Below are 26,536 nucleotides of genomic sequence, written 5' to 3'. Positions count from 1 at the left end.
GAAGCAGCAGCGGGTACAACATCATCATCATCATCACACCGTACGTCCATGTGTGTAATGCTGCCTGACTGAGACATATCCCTGTTATCTACATCCTCTGGCAATAATGGTTGCGCATCACTCATTTCTTCAAACGGATGTGTAAATAACTCCTCTGACATACCAAGTGAAGCGGCTGTGGTGCTAGTGTTGGTGGTGGCGGCAGGCGGGTGAGTGGTATCTTGAGAGGTGCCTGAAGCTAAGCTGGAGGAGGATGGTGCGTCAAGGTTCCGAGCGGAAGCTGTAGAAGATTGGGTGTCCTGTGTTAGCCAGTCAACTATGTCCTCAGAACTTTTCAAGTTCAGGGTACGTGGCTTCTGAAAACTGGGCATGATTCTAGGGCAAAAGTGAAGCACAGCACCACGACCACAATGGCCCCTGCGGGGTGGCCTGCCTCTGCCTGCTCTTTTATTTTTTGGATTAGTGGTACTATGCGTGCAAGCTACTGTGAGTCCAGATATGAGTGGCAATGTGCACTGGCAGAGGTTGGCAGAGTACACGCTGTAGGCCTGACACCCGCTTGAAGACAACTAACTGCTATTCAATCTATAACAGTGGGAAAAGTTTTTGGGTTTTAAATGCACGCTATAGTGACACCAGATATGAGTGGCAATGTGCACTTGCAGAGGTTGGCAGAGTACACGTTGAAGGCCTGACACCCGCTTTAAGGACACTGACTGCTATTAACTTACAGTGAAAACTTTTTTTATCTTTTTAAAGGCACGCTATTGTGACACCAGATATGAGTGGCAAAGTACACTGGCAGAGGTTGGCAGAGTACACGCTGAAGGCCTGACACCCAGACGCTTGCAGACAACTAACTGCTATTCAATCTATTACAGTGAAAAAAAAATTTTTGTTTTTAAATGCAAGCTTAAGCTATTGTGACACCAGATATGAGTGGTGGCACTGGGCAAGTGGGCACAGTATCCACTGAAGAAAAAAAAAAAAGCAGACTGATGTTCTAGCCCTAAAAAGGACTTTTTGGGGTGCTGTCCTTACAGCAGAGATCAGATGAGTCCTTCAGCCTAGCCTAGCTATCAATTTCCCTATCAAATGAGCAGCAGCTACACTTTCCCTCCTCTATCTAAGAATGCAGCTTCAGAATTAATCTAAAATGGATGCTGTACAGGAGGTGGGTGGGTCTGGAAGGGAGGGTCTGCTGCTAATTTGCTGGAATGTGTCTGCTGACCGTGAGGCACAGGGTCAAAGTTTACTCAATGATGACGAATAGGGGGCGGATCGAACCGCGCATGTGTTCGCCCGCCGTGGAGAACGTGAACACGCTATGTTCGCTGGGAACTATTCGCCAGCGAACAGTTCGGTACATCACTACTGATAACATGAGCAGTTGATTGACTGTGGTGTGTGTGTGTGTGTGTGTGTGTGTGTGCGTGCGCGCAGAAATGAAGTTGCTTTGTTTTAGATGGATGGTAGCCAAAATATTAAAGGATCACTATAGTGTCAGGTAAGCAAACTCGTTTTCCTGACACTATATAACACTTAGGTCCCCCCCCCCCCCCCACCCTCAGGGCCCCCCTCCCGCTGGGCTAAAGGGGTTAAAATCCAGGGGTTTAATCCAGCGCTGGGTTCCCTCGGCGCTGGTGACCTCTCCTCCCACTCCGACATCAGCTCCCGACTAGGCCTTGCAGTCTAGAAAGTTGCAATGTATATTTAGCGCTATGTATTTTATAAATATCTTTATGCTGTGCCCAGCTTGTTTTATTGTATGATTGCGGGGGCAAGCTGCTCCGTACTCATGTTTAACGGGATAGATCTGTCTGTTGGGGAAGCATCCCAACAGCCGACAGTGGTGAATAGCTGCTGACATTGATTAATTAATAAAGCTGTGGCTGTTGCCCTTGCCCATCAGAACAAGGTCTGACGTGTCTTATTGGGCAACGGGTGGGGGTTGTTTCTGTGGGGTAGTCAGCAGTCAAGCCTATCCCTTCCAGCTCTCCCAAATGTAGATGGAGGCTGGGTGGACTTAAATAATAAAAAAGAAAAAAAATTGAGTGTATGAGAAAATGTGTGTTTGTGTTTAGGCGACTGGCACTCCTTCGATTGCATGGGAAAGGTGTTTTTACTCACCTTTTCTCCACACTGTGCATATCTTGCTGCAGCTGGCCCTGTCTTCATGGCTGAGATCATCAGTCTTGATGATCTCAGCTAAGCCAATCATTTCCCATAGGAAAGCATTGAGAGGCTATTGCACATGCGTGGCAAAACGCCACGCTGCTCCGATCAGCATCTCCTCATACAGATGCGTTAAATCAAGGCATCTCTATGGGGAGCATTAAAGCTTCCATGCAGAGTGTGGCGACCCTGAACATAGGTGCTGCACACTGTGCAGTACTGTACACTCAGACGCCACTAGGAATTGCCTCTAGTGGCTGTCTGAGTAACTGTCACTAGAAATATTACTAGGCAGCAATGTAAACGCTGCCTTTTCTCTAAAAAGGCAGTGTTTATATTGATAAGCGTGTAGGGACAGGATCTAGACATCAGAACCACTACAATAAGCTAAGTGATGGTTCTAGTGACTGTAGTGTCCCTTTAAGAATTGTATTTTTATTGTTGAAAGTTAAACTGTTAGTTTAATAAAAATCTGTATCATATTTTTTTAACTGGCTCCTAGATCCCAAACACATTTGTCAAGCTCTGACCTTACCCCCTGCAAATCCTTTTTATTACGTGGCAGCTATGGCTTGCTGATTAATGCTGATTCGAAAATTTTCACTAAAATTCTCTTTCTTGTTCTGAACCTCTTCCACAAGGACTGGTCTGCCCTGATCAATCTGCTTTGTGCCTTTGAGAGAGGCAAAGGACAAAACCTCTAAGATTGTACATTCGCTTTATTCAGTTCAATCTTGAAACACTTTGTCAATCTTATTAGCAATTAAAACCGAAAAAAAAACATATGACAGGGTGGATTGGTCCTTCCTGTTTTCTACTCTTGAATGTCTTAGCTTTTCTACTTACTGGCTTACTGGATGTGATCTGTTTATGCCTCTCCTACTTGTAAACTGCTGATAAACACTCACTGCACCTCTGTTTTCTCTACTGGCAACGGTGCTAATCAAGGGTGCTCCCTTTCTCTACTTCTGTTTGTTCTGACTATGGAGCCTCTTCTTCAAGCAGGTCAAGCAGCTCACGCATGTGACGAGATGCCTTTTGTCACTGGGTTTATTGGTGACAAGCTGCCCTTTACCCCTGGCTGTTGGAGGAGCCTGATTGCCAGCCTCTTACCTGTTGACTATGGTCCCTGGGAGATTTGGCCCTTCAGGTGCAACATTTGGGCATATTGGATTTGTATGGTGCTGCTGCTGGCCCTTTAAAAACCATCCGTGGACATATTATGACTTTTAGGAACAATGTCCCTTTAAGACTGTGCAGCAGATTGCATTCAGGCTGTCTTAAATATTATGTATGCTATTATGTGTTCCTGTTTTAACCCTCAAAGTGAAGTGTCGTCTCATTATTGGGGGAGGATTTATTGCATGCTGTTCCAGTTTGACTGCTAGGAGTGCAAACCTATTCGTATGGTTCCTATTCAACTGTCTACAGCATTCAGAGGCTTGAGAGGATTCCTATGCTTCTTAGATTCGGTGGTTGTGGTGTCTGCTGCAGTGCTTGAAGTCCTCAGGAAGCGCTAGGAGCATCCTTTAACGGAGGTACCCAGTCGGGGTGCCAGGCGATCAGTTACATTGGTGGCAGCGGTGGGATGGCGTCCTAGTGCGAGGAGAAGCAGCTCGGAGACACAGTTAGTTTGGAATTACAATTTGAGGGCAACGCTAGTATTCGTACAGCGCCCCTGTTCACAGCAAACATGACTTATCGCTTGGAGGGCGACGCTTACAGGAAGGAGGTAGAGAGGCGGTTAACCAGGTATGGCCCGAATCCTTCGGTAGAGACGCTCCTGGCCACCCTGCGCTAATTGGATGAGGAGAATCGAGCGGCATGGGAATTTGAGCTCCGATTGCGAAGATTGGGGCTGTGGCCAATCGGTCTCTCCTCCCTGCAGCAATCAGCATCCCAGGGAGAGGAGATTATCGGTCCCTCGTCCCTGCAGCAACCGGCATCCCAGGGAGCCGAAGGTGCCGTCCTTCCTCCCCAGCGGCAGTGTGTACCCCAGAGAGCAGAAGGTGTCATCCTTCCTCTCCAGCGGCAGTGTGAGTTCCAGGGAGCCGAAGGTGTCATCCTTCCTCTCCAGCGGCAGTGTGAGTTCCAGGGAGCTGAAGGTGTCGTCCTTTCTCCCCAGCGGCAGTGTGAGTCCCAGAGAGCAGAAGGTGTCGTCCTTCCTCTCCAGCGGCAGTGTGAGTTTCAGGGAGCCGAAGGTGCCGTCCTTCCTCTCCAGTGGCAGCGTGAGTTCCAGGGAGCCGAAAGGTGCCCTCCTTCCTCCCCAGCGGCAGTGTGTACCCCAGAGAGCAGAAGGTGTCGTCCTTCCTCTTCAGCGGCAGTGTGAGTTCCAGGGAGACAAAGGTGCCGTCCTTCCTCCCAGCGGCAGTGTGAGTCCCAGAGAGCAGAAGGTGTCGTCCTTCCTCTCCAGCGGCAGCGTGAGTTCCAGGGAGCCGAAGGTGCCCTCCTTCCTCCCCAGCGGCAGTGTGAGTTCCAGGGAGCCGAAAGTATTGTCCTTACTCCCCAGCGGCAGAGTGAGTTCCAGGGGGAGAAGGCAACCGGTCTTCCTTCCCAGTGGTAACTTACCCCACAAAGGGGAGACCCTAATCCCCCAGAAGGTGCAGATGAGACCGTAGTCTATGCACCCGACATACAGGGATGCTGGACGGTCTATTCAGATCCCCAACTACACTCACAAGAACACCGGGCGGAAGAGGTAAGCATTGTCTCTCCTCCCCAACCAAGTTGCGTCCAGGCTACCCCAGCAGAAGCGCTGGCATCGGGGCAGAGTGCAGTTGGCCTCTGCCCCCCCAGTCTCCACAGCGTGTTGCCCAGCAGCACCAGAGGAACCACCAGGTGCAGTAAATGTGTGTTGTGGGTGGGCTACTCATGTACTTGTTCACTGTGGGTGGGTTTATCGACTAACTCAGGCACTGACCGAGAGGTCAGGTACCTGGTTCGTCGTCCCCCCCCAAAAGGGAGATGTGTGACGAAATGCCTTTTGTCACTGGGTTTATTGGTGACAAGCTGCCCTTTACCCCTGGCTGTTGGAGGAGCCTGATTGCCAGCCTCTTACCTGTTGACTATGGTCCCTGGGAGATTTGGCCCTTCAGGTGCAACATTTGGGCATATTGGATTTGTATGGTGCTGCTGCTGGCCCTTTAAAAACCATCCGTGGACATATTATAACTTTTAGGAACAATGTCCCTTTAAGACTGTGTAGCAGATTGCATTCAGGCTGTCTTAAATATTATGTATGCTATTATGTGTTCCTGTTTTAACCCTCAAAGTGAAGTGTCGTCTCATTATTGGGGGAGGATTTATTGCATGCTGTTCCAGTTTGACTGCTAGGAGTGCAAACCTATTCATATGGTTCATATTCAACTGTCTACAGCATTCAGAGGCTTGAGAGGATTCCTATGCTTCTCAGATTCGGTGGTTGTGGTGTCTGCTGCAGTGCTTGAAGTCCTCAGGAAGCGCTAGGAGCATCCTTTAACGGAGGTACCCAGTCGGGGTGCCAGGCGATCCGTTACAGGTTCATAATCTTCAATATAAAGATTTAGTAACCCTATGTCTTCTTGCGTACCTCTATTATAGAAACTGAAATACTTGAGATTTTTCTTAGGGTTTAAAGTAAATTATAATGGAATCTTCTCCATTTTAACTGTTTAGGTAGAATACTTATTCTTAAAATGAATATACTCCCTCGTCTATTATATTTACTACATCTGGAAACTGTCTTGGAACTCCTGTACTCCAACCGATTTACCTCCACCCAATCCGCTTCCTAGCTGTTGGGGAGGGAGCCTCGTGTGCTTCAACCCCAGTCACCGAGGCTTGACTGGGGTCTCCCTGCAGATTTTCCACTCGACCAGGCTGTAGATCTCCTTCCAGGCAGGTATCGTCCCCTATGCATATTCCGCTGAAGCCCTTCTTCCACATAGGTATCATCCTTTCTGCCTATTCCTCTGCAGCTCTGCTTATAGTGCTTGCTATTGCCTTTACCAGAGGATCTCTTGATTCATCAGAGGGATCGTGCAACCAGCCAACAGGCACAACTCTGTGACTGGGATCCCTAAAAATCCACACAGGACACCCAGTCCCAAAAGGAACTAACAAGACATTATTTATTTTTACTTGGGACTCCATAGCCATAGGCTCCATAGCCAAATCCACTTAGTTGGTAACACGCATCAGCAGGACAGAAGAGCACACAAAACAATTAACAGTATACAAACACATTATAAACTCCCTCCACCTATAATGGGCGCAGGGTGACTTAGACATAGGAGCATTTTAGGAAACTTTATAAAGTGCCCTTCTGCTCCCATTGATGTCCTTAAGATATATCTTAAGGACACAGAAAACTTAAAGGCAAGCTGGTCTGTCTGGGATTCGAATATGAGTTTCCCAATTCTAAGGCCGTGATTTTACTTCTGTTTCCTTTCTATTCCCAGTGTCCCATCCCATAACTCAGTTTTCCCACATGTCCAAAGCAGGGGGTTGTTAAGCATATTGCCACTAGGTAAAAAGGGCAAGCACACTTCCAGTCTTCATCATCCCAGGGAAGTGTCTGCTAGCCCACTCATAATATTTTGTTAAATTTCTTTTGAGGGTCATGTAAAAAAAGCAGGATAACAAAATAATACACCTGATTGCTCAACTGATTGCTGTAGGGACAGCTTAGAGAAAGGGAAAAGCCAGTGAAACACCCAGGCCACTGCAGGTGAGCATACAGTCAGTGTGTATGGGTCCTTGGATGTGTCTAAATTAATCAGTGAACTTGTGTCTTTATGGGTCCATCTGTAAGTGTGTGTTTTTGTACAACTGTTTTGCTCATGCAATTTCCTGAGATTATTATAGATGTATACATACTGTATATAAAAATGAATATATCTGTGTATATATTTTAAAGCATACCTGTCACAGTACGTACAACTTATGCTTTTGTGAAAGAGCATGACATTTCATCTATAAATTGTGCTAGCAGATTTTGTAGCAAATGTATAGATTTATCTGAGCTGTCAGTCAATTCTTCGACGAAGAATTGACTGTCAAGGGAGAGCAGAAGAGACTTTCTAAAGGTGGTCCTTCTGCTCTCCACACACAGCAACCACATGGAATGTGCTATCATTTTTATGGTTAAAAACATGTCTATAGTCAAACACAAAACTCTACACTCAAACACAACTGTGCATTCCAATGCAAACACGACACACAAAACACCCCTGTGTTCACACACCTATGCCATACAAAAACACTCCTATATTCAAACAATCTGATGTCTCACAGACTTATGATGTATATTCAGAAATGGCAGGGCACAAAAAAAGTAACAGGTGAGAAAAATATTTGCAGCGAATTAGATGGTAAAGTGTCAGCAACATTTTCATAACGCTCTCTCAAAGTGTCCCTGGAATTTTTTTAAAATGTTGTTAACTAGGTGTTTTGATATGTACCTGATATTGGTGCAGACGATGGAGCTCCCCTTCCACTGGAGGATCATGGAAGGTAAGCCGGGGCATAGATACACACAACACTCACATTCCCCTACACAAACACAAAATTCAGCCACCACATGCACACACCACCAGCATATACAGGCAAAATCAGCCTTCCCCCATACCGTTCATTCTCTCCTCCACACACAACACTAGACACACTCTAACACACAACAATGAGTAAACACACACCACTCACAGAAACAGAGCCTAGTGCTTTTGGATGTAGTCCTAATCAGGCACTCTGCCTAGTGTCTTGGGAAACTTTAATCGGGCTCTGTGGTCAAAGCTCTGCAAGATGGTTTCTGTTCTGCACACATCTTTCATCTTGTAGTTGAATGGTGCAAATATATACTTGTTAAATTCACTAAAGTGGTAGCCAAAATCTACTTTTCTGTCATGACAATCTACTTTTCCTCACAAAATAATATCACTTACAAAAAGTAGGTTTTCTGTCTAGAGCCATGGACATTTAAAGTGCTATTTCCTAAACTCTGCATGTTTCACAAATTAAATCTAAATGGAAGATAAAAATGGCTGTTTGGGGAATATTCTCTAACTTTGCTACAGTTAGAACATGGGTATTTTTGCTTTAATTTTGCCATTTGGCAGGGCTAAAAGAATAGAAAAAACTGATCGCAAACATTCCACATCCGACATCCCTGTATTCACAAATCAACACAAAGGTACAAACGATTCTTGATCGCTGTATGAGAATTGCCAAGCATTTATACTGTAGTATGAGGGCTAGCTAACTCCTAAGCAGGAACAAGGGAAAACAGGAATTCCTACACACTGGGATGTGACACCGTAATGCCAGTTTTGGGATAGGTTATTCATTTGGTCACTCACCTCATAAACAAGATGGATTCCTTCCTGAAAAAAACAGGAAGTTGTTCCTGGTAATACACTTCCGAATGCTGTAGCAGCCATAGCCAGGAAGCTGAAAAATATACTTAAAGCTTGTCTTCACAAACAAGTTGGTAATTGCTGTGAACTGCTGCTGAACTGACTCCCTATGGGATCCTTGGATTACGGGGAACGTGACATTGCGATACAACAACTTAACCTACTTGAGGGACAGAGTTATTAACATGGTCCATGATTTGCAGTGAAAGAGAGGCATGCTGCTGAGAAAGATTTGCAGATCGAACCAAACATATTAAAACCAAGAGAGTTGCACTATTATAAAAGCCAATCATGCAACATACAGAATCCAGCACACATCAGCTTCAAAGTTATATTTAATGTCTTTTTTTTCTTTTTAAACATCAAAATAATGGGAGTTTAGTTACAGTATATGATTATACATTGCATAAGCCTGCCACAACGTCAACGTACCCTATTGTTGGCAGGTCCTACTCTAGTAGCCTAATGTCTGGTCCTATGAGGTCAATCCACTTACCTGGGAAATCTATCCTCCAGGGTCTCTCTGCATTGCAAGGTTAAATAGGGCACCTTTGAGATTAGTAGGTTAATCTCATAAGATTAAGCCTTAAATTGCTAGGATAGGACCTGCCAAAATTATGAACATTGACATTGTATTCGACATTCGGACAAAATTTGAGCATCCCAAAATATGTTCTGTTTTTTGAAAACATAGTTTGGCCAAGCCAAATGTTCTCACCATGCACAAGTCTAAAGTCTGGTCACTAAGGATACAGACCAGATGTGTAGGAAAGCTTTGTTCTTCTCTTGGTGGAAAAGCCGAGTGAGTAGTCAATTGCCCATTGACTTTTTGAAAAGTCTAAGTTTTATTTCATAAACACAGACATGATTTTTAATTCACAAAGTATACAAAAGTAGAAACTTTGATACTTTGCTTTTTAACGTGCACACATGAGTGAATAAAGGTATAAATAACCTACACAATATGTAATAGATAATAAATACAACCTGATAATAATACTAATGATAAACCTACAAAACGAAAAACAAAACAAAAACAACAATAGTGTAATACAGGTACAGATATAAAGAGGAGGAAGGGGGAGGTAGAGCGCTCACAAGATGGTATTCAGTAGTAGGCATATCACCACCAGAGGGGTATCTCTAAATGTAGATTCACTTCCAGTAGTATGGCAATTTTAATATTGCAAGGGAAAAAAAGAAGCAATAGTGCAATAATGTAAGGTATACAAGTATATTTAATTACTGGTTACACTTACAAACAGGATAAAATAAACTGTATGCCTTCACCATCAGTGGATCTCTGGAGCCAAAAATTTATAACTTTTCCACAGGAGAAGCAGCAAAAAAGATCAATGGAATAAAATAAGAAACAATATACAGTTAAAACAAATTAGAGAGTCCAACGTGTTTTTTTTCCAGGTCCTGGACTTCTTTTGAATTCATTACGATTCCTCTGCAAATAAAGTCTACATGCTGCAGGCTAAGACTTCTTATGTATTGCCAGTAATTATAACGATATGATATGTATCCAGCACAACATAGTGGATAGCCAAGAAAAATAAACTGTGAATAAATACAACTAGTGATGTCCCGAACGGTTCGCTGGCGAATAGTTTTCCGGCGAACATAGCGTGTTCGCGTTCGCCTCAGATGGCGAGCATATGCGATGTTCGGTCCACCCCCTATTTTTTTTTTTTTTTGGTCTTTCAGCCAAATTTACTAATACTAAGTAAAAATTACTTAGTATTAGTAAATTGTGCCCCTACTCGCAATACCGCCTGTGGCTGCTCACTGTTAAAAAAAAAAAAAAAAAAAAAAAAAAAAAGGGTCCCCCCCCTCCCTGAGCGGGTGAGGGCCCTAAAGTAAAAAAAAGGGGGAGGACTTGTTGTCCTCCCCCCTGGCCCCCACCCCTGAGTGGTGGGTGGGGGCCCTAAATACCAATGGGGGGGACCTGTTGTCCTCCCCCTGGTCCCCACCCTTGAGCAGCGGGTGGGGGCCCTAAATACCAATAGGGCCTAATTTCTTCCCCCCCGGCCCCCACCCCTGAGCGGGGGCCCTAAATACCAACAGGTGGGACCTATTGTCCTCTCCCTGGTCCCCACCCCTGAGCGGCGGGTGGGGGCCCTAAATACCAATAGGGCCTAATTTCTTCCCCCCCAGCCCCCACCCCTGAGCGGGGGCCCTAAATACCAATAGGGGGGGACCTATTGTCCTCCCCCCGGCCCCCACCCCTGGGCGGCGGGTCAGGGCCCTAAATACCAATAGGGGGGACCTATTGTCCCCCCCCCCGGTCCCCACCCCTGAGCGGCGGGTGGGGGCCCTAAATACCAATAGGGCCTAATGTCCTCCCCCCGGCCCCCACCCTTGAGCGGGGGCCCTAAATACCAATAGGGGGAACCTATTTCCTCCCCCCCGGCCCCCACCCCTGAGCGGCGGGTGGGGGACCTAAATACCAAAAGGGGGACACCTATTGTCCTCCCCCCGGCCCCCACCCCTGAGTGGTGGGTGGGGGCCCTAAATACCAATAGGGGGGACCTAATGTTCTCCCCCCCAGCCCCCACCCCTAAGCGGCAGGTGGGGGCCCTAAATACCAATAGGGGGGCCTATTGTCCTCCCCCCCCAGCCCCCACCCCTGAGCGGCGGGTGGGGGCCCCCAAAAAAATTCCCCCCCAGGTGACTAGGGGTCCCCAAACCCCTAGTCACCCCCTCCCCCCAAAAAATGGTCCCCCTACCTGCCCCCCTCACCCTAAAAATAATGAGGGGGGAGTCAATACAGCTAAAAACCTGTAAATAAATAAAAATAAACTTACCATTAGATGTCTTCTTTTTTCTAAAATCTTCTTTCTTCAGCCCCCAAAAAGGCCAAATAAAAAGCCAATATAACCGTCGCACTTTGAAAAAAATAAATAACTGAACGAGCGCAAAAAAAATTAATCCTTCTTCACCCTTCGAGGGCACGCTGCGTACTGAGCTCCGCAGGGTGGGTCAAGGCTTATAAAGCCTTGCCACGCCCTGCAATTAGGCTTAGAACACTCTGATTGGTTGGTTTAAGCCAATCAGAGTGCTCTGTCATTTTACACAGCGTGGGAAAATTCCAAAGAACTTTCCCATGCTGTGTAAAATGACACAGAGCACTCTGGGTGGATTTCAAGCCAATAAGGTAAGACAATGCCCAGGATGTCCAGACATCATAACAACATTATTTAGATGAAGTTGTTATGGTGACTGGAGCGATCCTTTAACGTCTTAGTGAGTCAGTTATCAATTAATCTTTGAGTCAGTCATTAATTTTTCTGTGTTTTTTGCTTTAGTTCTCTTTGTCCATATTTTCAGAATAGGTCGGGGCTATGTTAGGAAGTTTGAAAGAAACCAGTACATCTAGTAGGGTACTCTGTAATACAACCAAGGAACCAACTACTTTTAGGACTCTCACCGCCACAGCCTACTATGGAAAATTTGCAAAAAATTGGCTGTTTTTATATATGTTATGGACGAAGAAAACTAAAGCAGTGGGTTTCTTGGTTTAGATTCATATGTTGTTTTCAGACATTATATATTCATCATGACAATTAGTGAAATGGAGCCTCCTCTGACAAGATATTTATTTTATTATGTATTCATTTTCAAGTTAACAGTGGGCCACTCAACTAAATTTACAATGGACGAAGACAACAGATGGTTGTAGTACTATTGCCACATGCAAATGTTGGGGCTCTGTCAAAAACATGTGAGCTGATAAACAACCATCAGTCTGCGTTTATTGCTCATTCAACTCGTGCAAAACACGTTGTCCTGAAAGGAAAGGAGTGACTGTGCTTTGACTCTGTAAACAATTTCATTTAATGAAATAAAGCTACTTGGGCTTTGTGTTGCGGACATGAACAGCGATGCCCAATCTTACATGGCATGAAGGTGTTGAAATTTTGAATTAAATTTTTTTGCTCAATACCAAAGTCATGGAGTGATCCAATGTGTTAAGAAGAAATAATTTGACACTCAGAGGCCAATGGACATCAGCAGGTAGGTGTAAAATAATAAATACATGGAGTTTCATTGTAGAAAAATTATTGGAGAAGAGTTACATACAGAGTCATTCTAATGTTATACAACAAAATTACATCAGGCAAAAGTCTATCAGGAGTTAGAAAAACAACCCTTCAAAATGAGAGAACTAAGCATTTAGTGACCAAACCAATGTTTTAATCTGAAACATAATTCAATAAAGCCTATTACTGGTCCCTATTAAATCAATACAATTCATTAGCAAAGTCACTTTAAATAACAGTTGCCAGTGATCTTGCCAGTGATATTAGCTTGAATTATATGACAAGCTGTCAAAAACCGACCACAGTTAAATATATACTTACACTGATCTGCCACAAAATTGAAATCAATGACGGAGTGAATAATATTGATTTTTCATTACAATTGCACCTTTCAAGGGGGGATAGTTTAGGCAGCAAGTGAACAGCCAGTTCTTGAATTTCATTTGTTGGAAGCAGGAAAAAAGGCAAGAGAAAACATCTGAGTGACATTGACAAGGGCCAAATAGTGATGGCTAGAAGACTGGATCAGAGCATCTCCAAAATTGCAAGCCTTGCAATGGTTAGTACCTACCAAAAGCGGTGCAAGGAAGTGAGCTGGTGTCAGAGTCATGGGTGCCCAAGTGTCATTGATGCATGGAATGAAGGCTAGCCTGTCTTGTTTCATCATTTAGAAGAGCTACTCTTGCACAGATTTCTGTAAAAACGTAATGTGTGTTCTCATGCCTGTGTCAGAACACACAGTTTACTGCTTATGGGGCTGCAGACCAGTCAGATTGCCCATGTCCACTGCCAAAAACAAGTTCATTGGGGAAGGGAACATCAAAACTGGACCATGGAGCAATGGCAGAAGGTTGCCCGATCTGATGCTTTCATTTACATCAGGTGGATGTCCAGGTCTGTGTGTAATTTACCTGGTGAACAGGTGGCAGCAATATGCAGTAGAGGAAGTAGGCAGGCCGGTTGAGGCGGTGTTATGCTCTGGGCAATATTCTGGGTCCTGACATTAATGTGGATGTTACTTTGACACATAGCACCTACCTAGAGATTGTTACAGACCACATAAACCCTGTGGAGGCAGTGGTGCTCCCTTTTGGCAGTTTCTCTGCAGAATAATGCACCCTGCCACACTGTAAAACATGTTCAGGAATGGTTTGAGGAATATGACAAAGAGTTCAAGGTGTTGCCTTGGCCTCCAAATTCCCAGATCTCAATCCAATGTGCTGGAACAACAAATCCGATTCATGGAGTCCTCACCTTGCAGGACTTAAATGATCTGCTGTTAAGGTTTTGGTGCCACATGACGCATTCAGAGGTCTTGTCAAATCCATGCCTGGACACCTCAGGGCTGTTTTCGTAGCACAAAGGCATTTGTGGGATGTGCTGGAACAACAAATCTGATCCATGGAGGCTCCATCATGCAACTTGCAGGACTTAAAAGATCTGACGCTAATGTCAAAGGACACATTCAGATATCGCAGGACACATTCAGAGGTCTTGTGGAGTCCATGCCTTGATGCTGTTTGTGGCAGCACGAGTGGAACCTACACAATGTTAGGCAGGTGGTTTTAATGTTGCAACTGTTTAGTGTAAGGACATTTGTCCAGGGAAGGTGGATTTTCTTCACTGCGCATGTGTAATGCACCACATAACAATAAGTGCTTATATTAATTGCACTAATGACGTATATACACATTATATGATTACCCTACTTTGGCTTCTCAGAACACTTCCAACAAGAATAAAACAAACAAACAAAACATCATCAAATGGGTGGTAAGCGTTCTTCATTTATATCTAAACAAAACATTTAATGACCAATTAACTATCATTCATTTAATTTATTGTCGTAATGAGAATATTGGTGGATCTTACGTATCCTTAGCTGGATGGAAAGCATTTGTCTTTTTAACATACTTTTTCTCTTTTGATAATTCCAAGTACTATATTTATTGTCTCCTAAATACTACTACATGGATATTTTTTATAATATTTTTTACAGCTGGTGATGTTGCTGATGTTGTCTTACCAAAAGTGTTACAAATATATTACTTCAATGTGTTCCATCCATTCACTGTTAGAAGATAGGCATCAATGTTCTCTGAGATATCAACTTGTTCATGCGAAGTCTAATGGACCTGGAATTACTTCTCAGTCGCAAAGCAATATTATATCATTGTTTTAATTGGATTCAGATTAAAGGTCTTCAGCCAGTCCATTAGTCCCCATTATTTGGCAGTGTACAATTTAAAGTCACTAACTAGTAACTATCCAGTCCACTAGAGTTTTAGTACATGCTGTTTATATCTTGTAAATTGTAATTCCAGTGTATTTCAGCTTGGCCGGCTCTTTTTCTCTGGGTGACTTGTTTTCTTTTTGGCACAGCCTAGTCCGTCACAAGCTGTCTGATACGATTCCTTTCATGTATTTCTTAATGTTTATTTTTTTTTTCCATTCTCTTAAAGCACTAACTAGACTTCCCAAAAAAGGCAAGGCAGTGAAGCAATGTGACATAACCGTGCTTTCAAGAGGCACTAAACCTTTCTGGAGATATATGTATCAGGTCTGTTAATCATGTTAATGCCATATTAAACTGGAACTTAAAAAAATATAAATTAATAGTTGACCTATGAAAACTTACAAAGATTTCTAAAACAAGTATATTATCGATGGCATAATAATACAATGAGATTAGTACATTTCTAAGACAACACTTGTCATAGCATAACTGAAGGTGCAGGCATACGTGTAGGTATTTTTTGTGTATGGATTAAGATTTAATAGATGTGGATGGGATTTATGCCAAGGATGCAGGAACATAGTGCAACTAACTGCAGAGCTTCAAGAAATCCTTTTTCATAAAGCATAGTTATTAGCATTTACCTACCACATAAGCCCATTTTCCATACATAAAGGACAACTGTTACCTGAAAACTATTTTTTTAATATAATACTACTTGCATTAATGTTTAAAAGGAGAGATATATATATATTAGTTAAAGTAGATGGCTGCACTCTTGGACTTCCATAAAATATTACTTTTATTACAGCATTTAAAACAGGATCAACATTTCAGTCCTCCTAGGAGACTTTCATCAGGATCCTGATGGTAATGCACCCGGCCATTGAATTTTGAAGCCAGAGTGCAAGGTACTGTAGCCTATATATATATATATATATATATATATATATATATATTCTTTTCTAAATTAAATATAAGCAAAAAATTAAAAAGTTAAGCAAATAATTTACTTTATTCATTTTTATGACACACACACACACGGTGGGGAGCTAGATGCAAAACTCAAAAAGTTTGTTGGGACAGTCTTGATTTTTGAGTCCTGTTCCACTTTTCCGCTTTAGTTCCATGTTGTCCTGCTTTTGAAGAACTGAAATCAGGGAACTGTCCCCAACATTCATAGCATGGGTGCATCATTAGACAGACTCAAGTTATGTTCATGGCACTAGGACCCTGCAAGGAGCACTGAACCAGTGCTCACTGCATGTCTTGCCCTCAGTGGGCCAGCATGAGTGATGAACTTTCATTCTGATGTGTATTCACACAGGCTGACCTGGCATTAACTCAGTCGGACTGCCCCCTTTCCTGTTGGGTTTGTCCCTTTGCGACAGAGCTAGTGACGGTGCCACTTTACTGGCCCACCCCTTTATCTCCCTCCCATCAGTGTTACAATTCTCAGTAAAACCAATGGGAGTATCAAAGAAGCACAAATTCATACAATCTTATCACATATATAAAAATAAACATTTTATTTCTTATTCAAGCCTAAAAGTATAGATTTCTATGCTGAAATACAATTTCATAAAATGGTACCTAGTGATATTATACTATATTTATTGTGCACACTTGTATAAAGTATAGCAAAATTACAAATATAAAAAATGAAGGGAATAAAAATAAGCAAAAAATTTAGAAAAATATAAAAACAAGGAATGAAGTGAAAGTCCTACCTGATAATGAAGAGGACAGCTTTCTATTTGTGGTTCTATTAGTCCTGAATCTTGCTGTAGATGTGTGAGCAGGAAGCCCAATATGTAAGTTTTCTAATGTTGTGGTGATGCTGACAAGAGCCGTTTGTGCTTCTTGCGGTATGGATATAAATCCTATTTTCTTTTCGCCAGGGGGTCCCTCCGTGTAGCCAAGTGAGGAGTTGAAGTGTTGTACTCCCCTCTCCGACTATCTGTAATATATGAGGGATCTCCCTTTGTGTGATTCCGTCGGAGCTGAGCGCGCTCGGGCTGTAGGAATAGATGCGCCGCTCACAATTGATCTCTTTGTGTGGTCCTGTCTCGATGGCTCAATCGATCCTACGCATTTTGTAAGCCTGCGCTTACTTCATCAGGGAAAGTAGTGGAGTATGAGTTGTTGAGAAGGATATTCTTTTATAGGAGTTGAGTCCTACTACTTTATTGCAATATGTATTTTATTTACACTATTTTGAAACTAACTGTAAAACTATTGAGACAAGTAGGACTCAACTCCTATAAAATAATATCCTTCTCAACTCATACTCCACTACTTTCACTGATGAATTAAGCGCAGGCTTACGAAACGCGTAGGATCGACGGAGCCATCGAAAACCTATTGGTTTTTATTTTATAGAGAAAGTGTAGGGATACTTTCTCCTAAAGGAGCAGCATCTCCAATACTTTCCTCACACATTTTAACAGACACACCCCGGATTAAGTGAATCCCTCTTTCTATCACCAAAAAGAAACACTCTTTACTAAATCATTTATCCCATTATTGGGAGTATACTAATTTTGCGCAGTTTACACAACCACTTTAGAAGCCGGCACTCTCTAGTGATTAACTATATATACTCTTCAATTCTCAGTACGCCGAAGTTGTCCATAATATTAAATTATCCACTAGCAAGTTTCCTTACTGATTGCACACTGACATTAAAATTAGGTTAATATACTGAACTTTCATTTAATTTGTAATCCTCGTTTCAGCTTTTAAAGGGAACTTCGTCATGCATGAAACTCCCTTTTGATTTGTAAATAATTGTATTTATATATTGTGATAATGATGGTGTTTAGCTACTTACAGAGAAAAAGAAAGGTTGAGCCGATATGATATTTACTAACTCTCAGAAAAATGGGGGATAACCCGAAACAGTGAATTTCAGCAATGCAAAAAGTAGAAAGTAAAAAGAAAAAAAAAAAAAAAAAAAAGCGAGTTCCTAAAATAGGAACAGGTATATCCTATATAACCCTGTGCTTAGAAATAAAACTTAACTTTTAATAATGATTGTTAAAATCCTAAAATTATACACCAATAGACTCCACATATAACAATTAGTAAGCAAGTAAATCTGCTTTTGAGTTAAGACTACCGATGTATCAGGTTGAAGGTAACATCGATAAAAGTTGACACAGTAAACACTGTAACAGGAGCAGTAGCAACCCAAATTTGAACAGGGAAATCTTCAAGTTTGATTAATCTGTATGCTAAAATGAAAAAAGTCCTACAACAAGCATGTAAAACTCAAAGGCTAACACAGGTTAAATAAACAAGGTTTAAGTTTATGTGGGCCGCAAAAAAAATGAAAAAAGTTTCATCTAGACCAATACAAACTGAAATTACTTGTATCATTCTGATGTAAACAATATGTAATCCTGGGGGTATATATATATATATATATATATATATATATATATATATATATATAAAAACATGTTTGATCCTGAGGAAAGTCCACAAGGAAGACTGAAACGTTGATCTATTTTAAGTAAATCTAATAAAGAATTGAAGTTTTACTACAGACCGTGAGTGAAGCTAAAAGCTGTTGTGTATGTGTGTGTATATATATATATAATGTAATTTTATTCAAAAGCTTCACTTCATGTTACTTACTATACCCCCCCAACCTAATACACAGCCTCAGCACCGTTCCCCCAATCTAATACACTGCCCTTACCACTCTAATTTAATACTCTGCCCCACCTCCCACCACTCTAATACACTGCCCCATCCAATTTAATACACTACACTACAGGAATGTTCCCCCAAGCCTCTCTTCCCCTACCTTAGGTCGTCTTCCAGTCCAGCCCTGCACGATCTTCTCTACTCAAGCAGACTACACGCTCCTCTGGCACTGCGAGCAGCAGGAAAGGGGGATTGGATGGCCTGCTCTACACACAGCCAGCCTCTGCTTCCGGTCTTTTCCTACAGGAGAATCTGTTTAACTGTACAGGATCTCACTCAGTGGCTGAGAGCTTGGATCAACCTTGCTTTATATTACAGAGACATCCCAAAGGAGATCAGGTGCGGTGCAAGTACCCAAGAGACCCAGGTAAGTTGTCAAATCATTCTAAAATGGTTTGACTTCTTAACATAGTATTATGCCAGGGCACTCCGGGCTCCATAACCACTACAGCTCGTTGTAGTATTTATGGTGCTTGGAGTGTTCCTTTAAAGCGGCACTGTCACCCACGCTGAAAAATTTGTATATTTTAATGATAATATCTTTATGAAATACTCATTATGACTGTGTTGGAATTTCACTGAAATTCTAACCCATTCAAGAGATATACAGAGACAAAGTTTATCGCTATTTCTACTCCGCCTGACTTTCTCAGACTCAGTTTAAGTGTCATTCCCATGAAATTGTCTGTTTCTACCGAGGGTCTTGCAGGTTCCTCTATAGATCCCAATGCACAAGAGTACAGCAGTGAAGTCAGCTCCATTGAAGAGGAGAAGATTAGAAAGAAAAAAAGTAGCATTCACCTTACCTGTCCCTCCCTGCGGCCACTGCAGCCCCAGCAGCAACGTCACTGTCAGTGGTCTTTTCTAATTTACCAAAGTCCTCAGATGGTGACTGCATTAAAGCACTGCATTTCTAAATTCACACTCTCACTGTACCCAGCTACATTTCTACTCTTCTCTTCAAATACTGCCTCACATATCTGCCCAGGGCATTCAGAAGACTTCCGTCTGTAAATACTCACTTTGCACTTGTCTCACTCTCTCCTACATTGCACAGTTTGAAATATTCTGAAAACTCACCTTGAGTGAGGTCTGAGAGGTCTGACACATTCCATGCCTCTAATCTCCATTAAAAGGTCACTCCAGACCCGTAAAGCAGATTAGCGTTTAAGAGTATGTCCTCTTTTTTTCATTTTACAAAAAGTGCAGATTTCAATAGAAATTGGCACTTTTATACATCAACATTGTAACACCCACCTGGCTGTAAATGAGACAACAGGTTCTGTTGCTTCCTAGATTGCTTTGCTCAGAGGAGCTAAACTCAAAAGGCAGCAATTGCCCAGATAACCTGCCTCGCAAATACTCCCCACTGAGCTGCTTTGGGAAGTCTGTGATTGGACAGCCACAGAAAGTCTGGGCGGGGTTGGAAGGGGAAGGCCTTCAGACAAGAGATCTGCAGGTTTTGCAAGCTGTTTTTAGATTTAAAAAAAAAAAATTGGGCAGTGAAGGGCCCTTTAACATTTCACTCTAATCTGTCCCCCACCTTCCTGACATATATTGCCCCTCACAATCAGGCCTGTTGTGCCCATTGTTTTGTGTCTCCATCACCCTCATCTCCTACTGGATTGTAAATATTCAAGAGCAGACCTTTTATCCTTCTTTATTATTATCTACCTTTGTGAATGTTCTATTCATCTATATACAAAGTTTGTTAAACATTAGCCTGTCTACAACCCTTTTATATAAAAACTGCTAACAATATTTCCACACATTGCAAGAGTGGCATAATACGTTTGTCTGTCATGTCTATCCAGTGTTGCGCTATCACTGTGAAAGGCAATTGTTTGTTAGTAATTAATTAAACATCCTTGTTAGTCTGCAAAAGAAAAATGTTGAAGAGGAAGACAAGACATACTAATTTAATTAGTCTCTCATTACTGAAATAGATTCTAAAAATCAGAACTACATATGCAATGATTTATTGTGTTAGATGTTGCATTAAAATATGAATGTAGAGAAGTGACATAAAAGATGATATACTTAGTCTAAAGAAGGGGAACCAGAGTCCGGGAAATTGAGGAAGTTAGTTAAATAGATGAAGGTTGTTTTAAAGCCAAATAGAACATGAACCTAAAGAGATATTCTACCCACCAAAACAACATCAGCTAACCAGTTTTGGTGCATAGATAATGCCCTGCCCTGCGGTCTCACTGCTCAATTATCTGCCATTTAGGAGTTAAACCACTTTGTTTATGCAGCCCTAGTCACATCCCTTCTTGCAATAAGAGGGACTGTCACATTTTATGAAAAGTGACAGTGCTGAAATCTTTATGACTGGAAACACATTATAATTGTATTGAATCAATCAGACAATCAAAATACATCGCAAGACAAAGCAGGGACGATTTTGTCTTTTGTCTGCAAGCAATATTCTTCCTGCGAGATGCGTAAGAGATGCATTTGACACTTGATGTAGATCTATGAAGGATTTCACAGACATTGACAGGTTGTGTTCTAAATCATCGCTATTGTCTGTCTGTGTTATGATTGTTAAAAGTTGGCATTTTGTAAATTGTGGACACGCGCCTTATTTTTGCATAATCATTTTACTTTAATATTTTGTCTTGTTTTTTGTTTTAATAAATCAAACGGGAAGCATTTGAAGAAATTTTTCATGTAGATACATACATTCATATACACATAGACATATATACAGACACACACATTTATATACTTACAGACACACAAACGCACACACACACTTACACACATACATTCACATACACACTCATAATTACATCCATACATACACATTCACTTTTTTTTTCTTATTTTAATGCATCAGGGTTTTTTTTTTAGGAGAGATAATGAGCTTTTTTTAATTCCACAAAATAATTCTAATTAATTTTTAATTATTCTAATTAATTAATAATTCTCTACTGCAGTGGAAATACAAAAACAGGTGATTCACTCAATACCAGATTTTGTTTGAATGGATCCACCGAAAATAACTGAGTTCCGACTAAATTGGCAATTTACATATGTGCTAGAGACAATTCTGGTTGAAATTCAGTTGTTCCGACCATATTGAAGCAAACACACAGATGCATTCGATGTCTGGATTAAAATTTTTGCATTTTTCACACACAAATGGCACTTTCACTGATGATATCATTGTTGTGATACATTTTACTGTTTTGAAACACTAATATTTCTGTTCAGCAAAGTCTTCCGAGTATAACAGTACCCCCCATGCAGGGCCGGATTAACATAGGGGCTGATGGAGCTGCAGCTCCAGGCCCATGGAATAGGCCCATTTAAAAAAAAAAAAATATTTTTTTTTTTACACACTACTCTTAAGTTTACCACTTAACTGTTATTTTAACGGCACAGATGGTATTTGAGGCTGCCTGGCCAGTGCCAGTATTGCAGTAATACCGGCAATACAAATGTAGGTATTTTTCTCAGTATAAACGGAAATTACTCTGCAATACCAGCACCGGCCAGTAGGGGTCACTGTGTGTGGGGACAGGCAGGGATAGGAAGTAACAGCATATCCCTCCCTGCCTCTCTCTACTACTCACTGATCCGTGGGGGAGCAGCTACACAGCACAGAGAGTCCAGACAGCAGCTCTACAGCTCAGGTAAGTGAGGGATGGGGGGAAAGGCAGCAGGGAGACATGGGGGGGATACTGAGAAACTAGGGAACACATGGGGAAACAGACACTAGGGGATACTGTGAGACCTGGGGACACTGGAAAACACAGGGACACTGAGAGAAATATGGACACAGAGACACTAGGGACACAGTGTCCACATTTCTCCCAGTGTCCCCTAGTCTCCCAGTGTCTGTGTCCCCATGTCTCAGTGTCCCTAGTGTCTCAGTGTCCCCATGGCTCCCAGTTTCCCCTAGTCTCCCAGTGGCTGTGTCCCCATGTCTCCCAGTGTCCCTAGTGACTCAGTGTCCCATGTCTCCCAGTGTCCCCGGGTCTCTCAGTGACATGGGGACACAGTGCCACATGGGGACACTGGGAGAAATGGGAACACTGAGACACTAGGGGAATGGGTGACATGGGGACACTGACACTGTGATACATAGGGACACTGGGAGACAGGGAGACACTGGGAGCAATCCATCTATACAGCAGAATCCAACTGTGAGTAGTTTGTTGGTGATTTTACAGAATTTTCTCTATGAGGAAAGTTCAGTGTCTGCATGCAGACGGTGGAGACACTGAATGGCAGTGCTGCACACTAGGCAGTACTGCCCTAGGAGGCACCTCTAGCAGCCATCTAAGGAGTTATTTTCTCTGAAAAGACAGTGTTTACTGCAAAAAAGCCTGGCAGGAATGATTCTACTTACCAGAACAAATACAATAAGCTGTAGTTGTTCTGGTGACTATAGTGTCCCTTTAAGTTTGGAAGCTTAAGAGGGATGCATGGGAACAAAACCTGTGTGGACTGACTGACAATAAAATTAGTCTCCCAGTGTCCCCAAGTGTCTCAGTGCCCCATGTCTCCCAGTGTCCCCGGGTCTCTCAGTGACATGGGGACACAGTGCCACATGGGGACACTGGGAGAAATGGGAACACTGAGACACTAGGGGAATGGGTGACATGGGGACACTGACACTGTGATACATAGGGACACTGGGAGACAGGGAGACACAGGGAGCAATCCATCTATACAACAGAATCCAACTGTGAGTAGTTTGTTGGTGATTTTACAGAATTTTCTCTATGAGGAAAGTTCAGTGTCTGCATGCAGATGGTGGAGACACTGAATGGCAGTGCTGCACACTAGGCAGTACTGCCCTAGGAGGCACCTCTAGCAGCCATCTAAGGAGTTATTTTCTCTGAAAAGACAGTGTTTACTGCAAAAAAGCCTGGCAGGAATGATTCTACTTACCAGAACAAATACAATAAGCTGTAGTTGTTCTGGTGACTATAGTGTCCCTTTAAGTTTGGAAGCTTAAGAGGGATGCATGGGAACAAAACCTGTGTGGACTGACTGACAATAAAATTAGTTTAGGTAATGCAGACTTTGGTCTCTCTAACACTGTGGCATGTCCCCTTTCTTCTACACTCACTACATGCACCTTTTCTCTGTCTCAGACTATATACCAGGAACTTCTGCCTGCTAGTAAGATGATAAGGAGACAAGTGGACATGTGAGTGCTAGGGGACAGTCCTTAGAAAGCGTGGAGTAGGCGCATCATTTGATGCATTTATTTCAAGCTCAGGGTGCTGCCTGCATAGTATGCCCTTAGTTGGACAGCCTGTATGATTGGCAGGCAGCCTGTATGATTGGCAGGCAGCCTGACATGCATTCATACCAGGCTGGCCTTCCAATTCTTTGGACAAACAATGTCCCCTTTTTGGGCATGTTCACCCCTTTTGGCAGGTCTGGTCATGTGATTCGCGCCAGTGGGACACTCTTTTACCCTGCACATTGACTTCCTGCTTCACTGGACACTGCTTTTAGGGGATATGGATTTACTTGAAAGATGAAAGCATAAATTAGAGAGAGATTAGCATAGCGTATGTGTTTTCGTATAGCTGCATCCTTTGAGTTTCCCTCCAACACCATCTCCATCAGATACATGATGCTTGGGAGGTATGATTGTTTTAGTGTTTTTGGTTGATAAGATTCTGTAATAAGGCCCCATCATAATTGTCAGCACCAGGCCCACTGGGCTCTTAATCTGGCCCTGCCCCCATGTACAGGTTATATTGTGTTTTCAAAACAAGGCATCTGCCTTGGGCGGCACTTTGCAGGGGGTGGCAAAAAAAGCCGCCCCCAAACCCCCAGGCAGATCCCTTACTTTCCTCACATCCTGGGGGGCTCAAGAGCTGGCTAGCTGGCCACTTTTGAGCCCCCCCGAGGCTGGCAGGGGGCAGCGAAGGAGCATACTCACCTGAGCTCTTCCTGCTCAGCTGCCTCTGCGCCACTTAATGAAGCCGGGAGCCGGAATATGACGTCAGTCCGGCTCCCGGCATCACTAAGCGCCGCCTACTCAGCCTGTGCGCCCCCTGCCTGCCCGCCCAGCAGCCACACTGGACTGCAGGTAAGAAATCCACTCCAGCTCTCCCAGGGAGGCTGGGTGGATTTAAAATAAAATTAAAAAAATATTCGTTTGTGAGTGTAAGTGGAAATGTCTGTGTGTGTGTGTGTGTCTGTGAGTGCGTATGTCTAAGTGAATGTGTGTGTGTGTGTGTGTGTCTGTAAGTGTTTATGTGTGGAATATGACGTCAGTCCAGCTCCCGGCATCACTAAGCGCCACCTACTCAGCCTGTGCGCCCCCTGCCTGCCCGCCCAGCAGCCACACTGGACTGCAGGTAAGAAATATACTCCAGCTCTCCCAGGGAGGCTGGGTGGATTTAAAATAAAATTTAAAAAATATTAGTTTGTGAGTGTTAGTGGAAATGTCTGTGTGTGTGTGTCTGTGAGTGTGTATGTGTCGGTCAGTGTATGTGTATGTGTCGGTCAGTGGGGGCGTGCGTCTGTCAGTGAGAGTGTGCATCTGTCAGTGTGCATGCAGGTAATAGTGTGTGTGTGTATGTCATTGTTTGTCAGTGTATATGAGAGTGTGTGTCTGTCAGTGAGTGTGCGTTTGTCAGTGAGTGAGTGTCTGTCAGTCAAAGTGCGGCCTTTACAGGAAGGGGTGGGGGAAATGTAAACTTGTTACAGGCATGTACACAAACACACACTCAGTTAAAGGCAGTCACACATACAGGCACACACAATGGCACAGCTACAGCGACACAGACAGACAGTCACACACACACAGGCAGGCAGTCACACACAGACAGACAGTCACACACACACAGGCAGGCAGTCACACACACGCAGGCAGTCACACACACACAGGCAGTCACACACACACAGGCAATCACACACACAGGCAGTCACACATACACACAGGTAGTCACACAGACAGACACACACAAACACAGGCAAACAGTCACACACACACACACACTTACCTCTTTCCAGTGGATGCAGTTGGCTGATGGGGAAGCAGGGACTCCTTCCCTCTTCCTGTGCAGCAGTTGCTTGGGGAGGGATTAGCCCCGCCTCCACCTCAAGATAAGCCACGCCCCCGTCGCTCGTTAAGCCCCGTTCCCTCTGCCGCAATTTTTTTAATTTTTTTAATAGACCCAGGTGGAGATTAATGAATCCTCTACCCAGGTACCTGTTTTAGCTCCCCTGCACTCCGGCCATGTGCGAGCTGTGTCAGCCACAGGGCGCCCCCTGCTCCATGGCGCCCTGTGCGGCTGCACAGCTCGATTACCCCTAAGACCAGCCCTGTGTCCAGTCTTTTTTAGTAGCCAATTAGTCACAAATACTGGCCAAAATTAGTGTTCAAATTACTTTTTGCATTTTTTACACACAAACAAATATGAAGTCTAACTTTGGCCAGTGTTTGTGACTAAGTGACTACTAAAAAAAACTGGACATGCCCCATTTGCAATACCTTGAATACCTTGGGTTGTCTTCTTTTGCAAATGGTATGCTATCATGGGGGTAATTCTCACCCCTGGGCTACCATTTGGTTTCAAAGGCAACATAACCAGTCTGGCAAATTTCAGTGTGTTTAAACTGAAAAATGGAACCTGCTATATTTGACCCTATATTTCCAAAACACCATAAAACTATACATATATATATATATTAAATTATGTTCGTATATAAATATATGATATGAAATGAAAGCCCTGTTTCTCCTAAATGGATCCCTATGCAGGCAGATGGTTTTGCCACATTTGGTACAGGGTCATTTGTACTCTAGTGAATAATCCCAAAAGACCGGTTTGCATGGCATTGGCCATGCCTTAAAAAACAACCTATTTATCAGATAGCAGAGTAGCTGCAGCATATGTTCAAGAGATCACACATACATATTGCCTTACAAACCACAGGCAATAAAATCTGCAGTATGTCATTGATCAATATTATAGGTGCTCACG

The sequence above is a fragment of the Pelobates fuscus genome, chromosome 3 (genome assembly GCF_036172605.1).
Source record: "Pelobates fuscus isolate aPelFus1 chromosome 3, aPelFus1.pri, whole genome shotgun sequence".
Lineage (NCBI taxonomy): Eukaryota > Metazoa > Chordata > Amphibia > Anura > Pelobatidae > Pelobates > Pelobates fuscus.
This window is presented reverse-complemented; position numbering follows the sequence as displayed.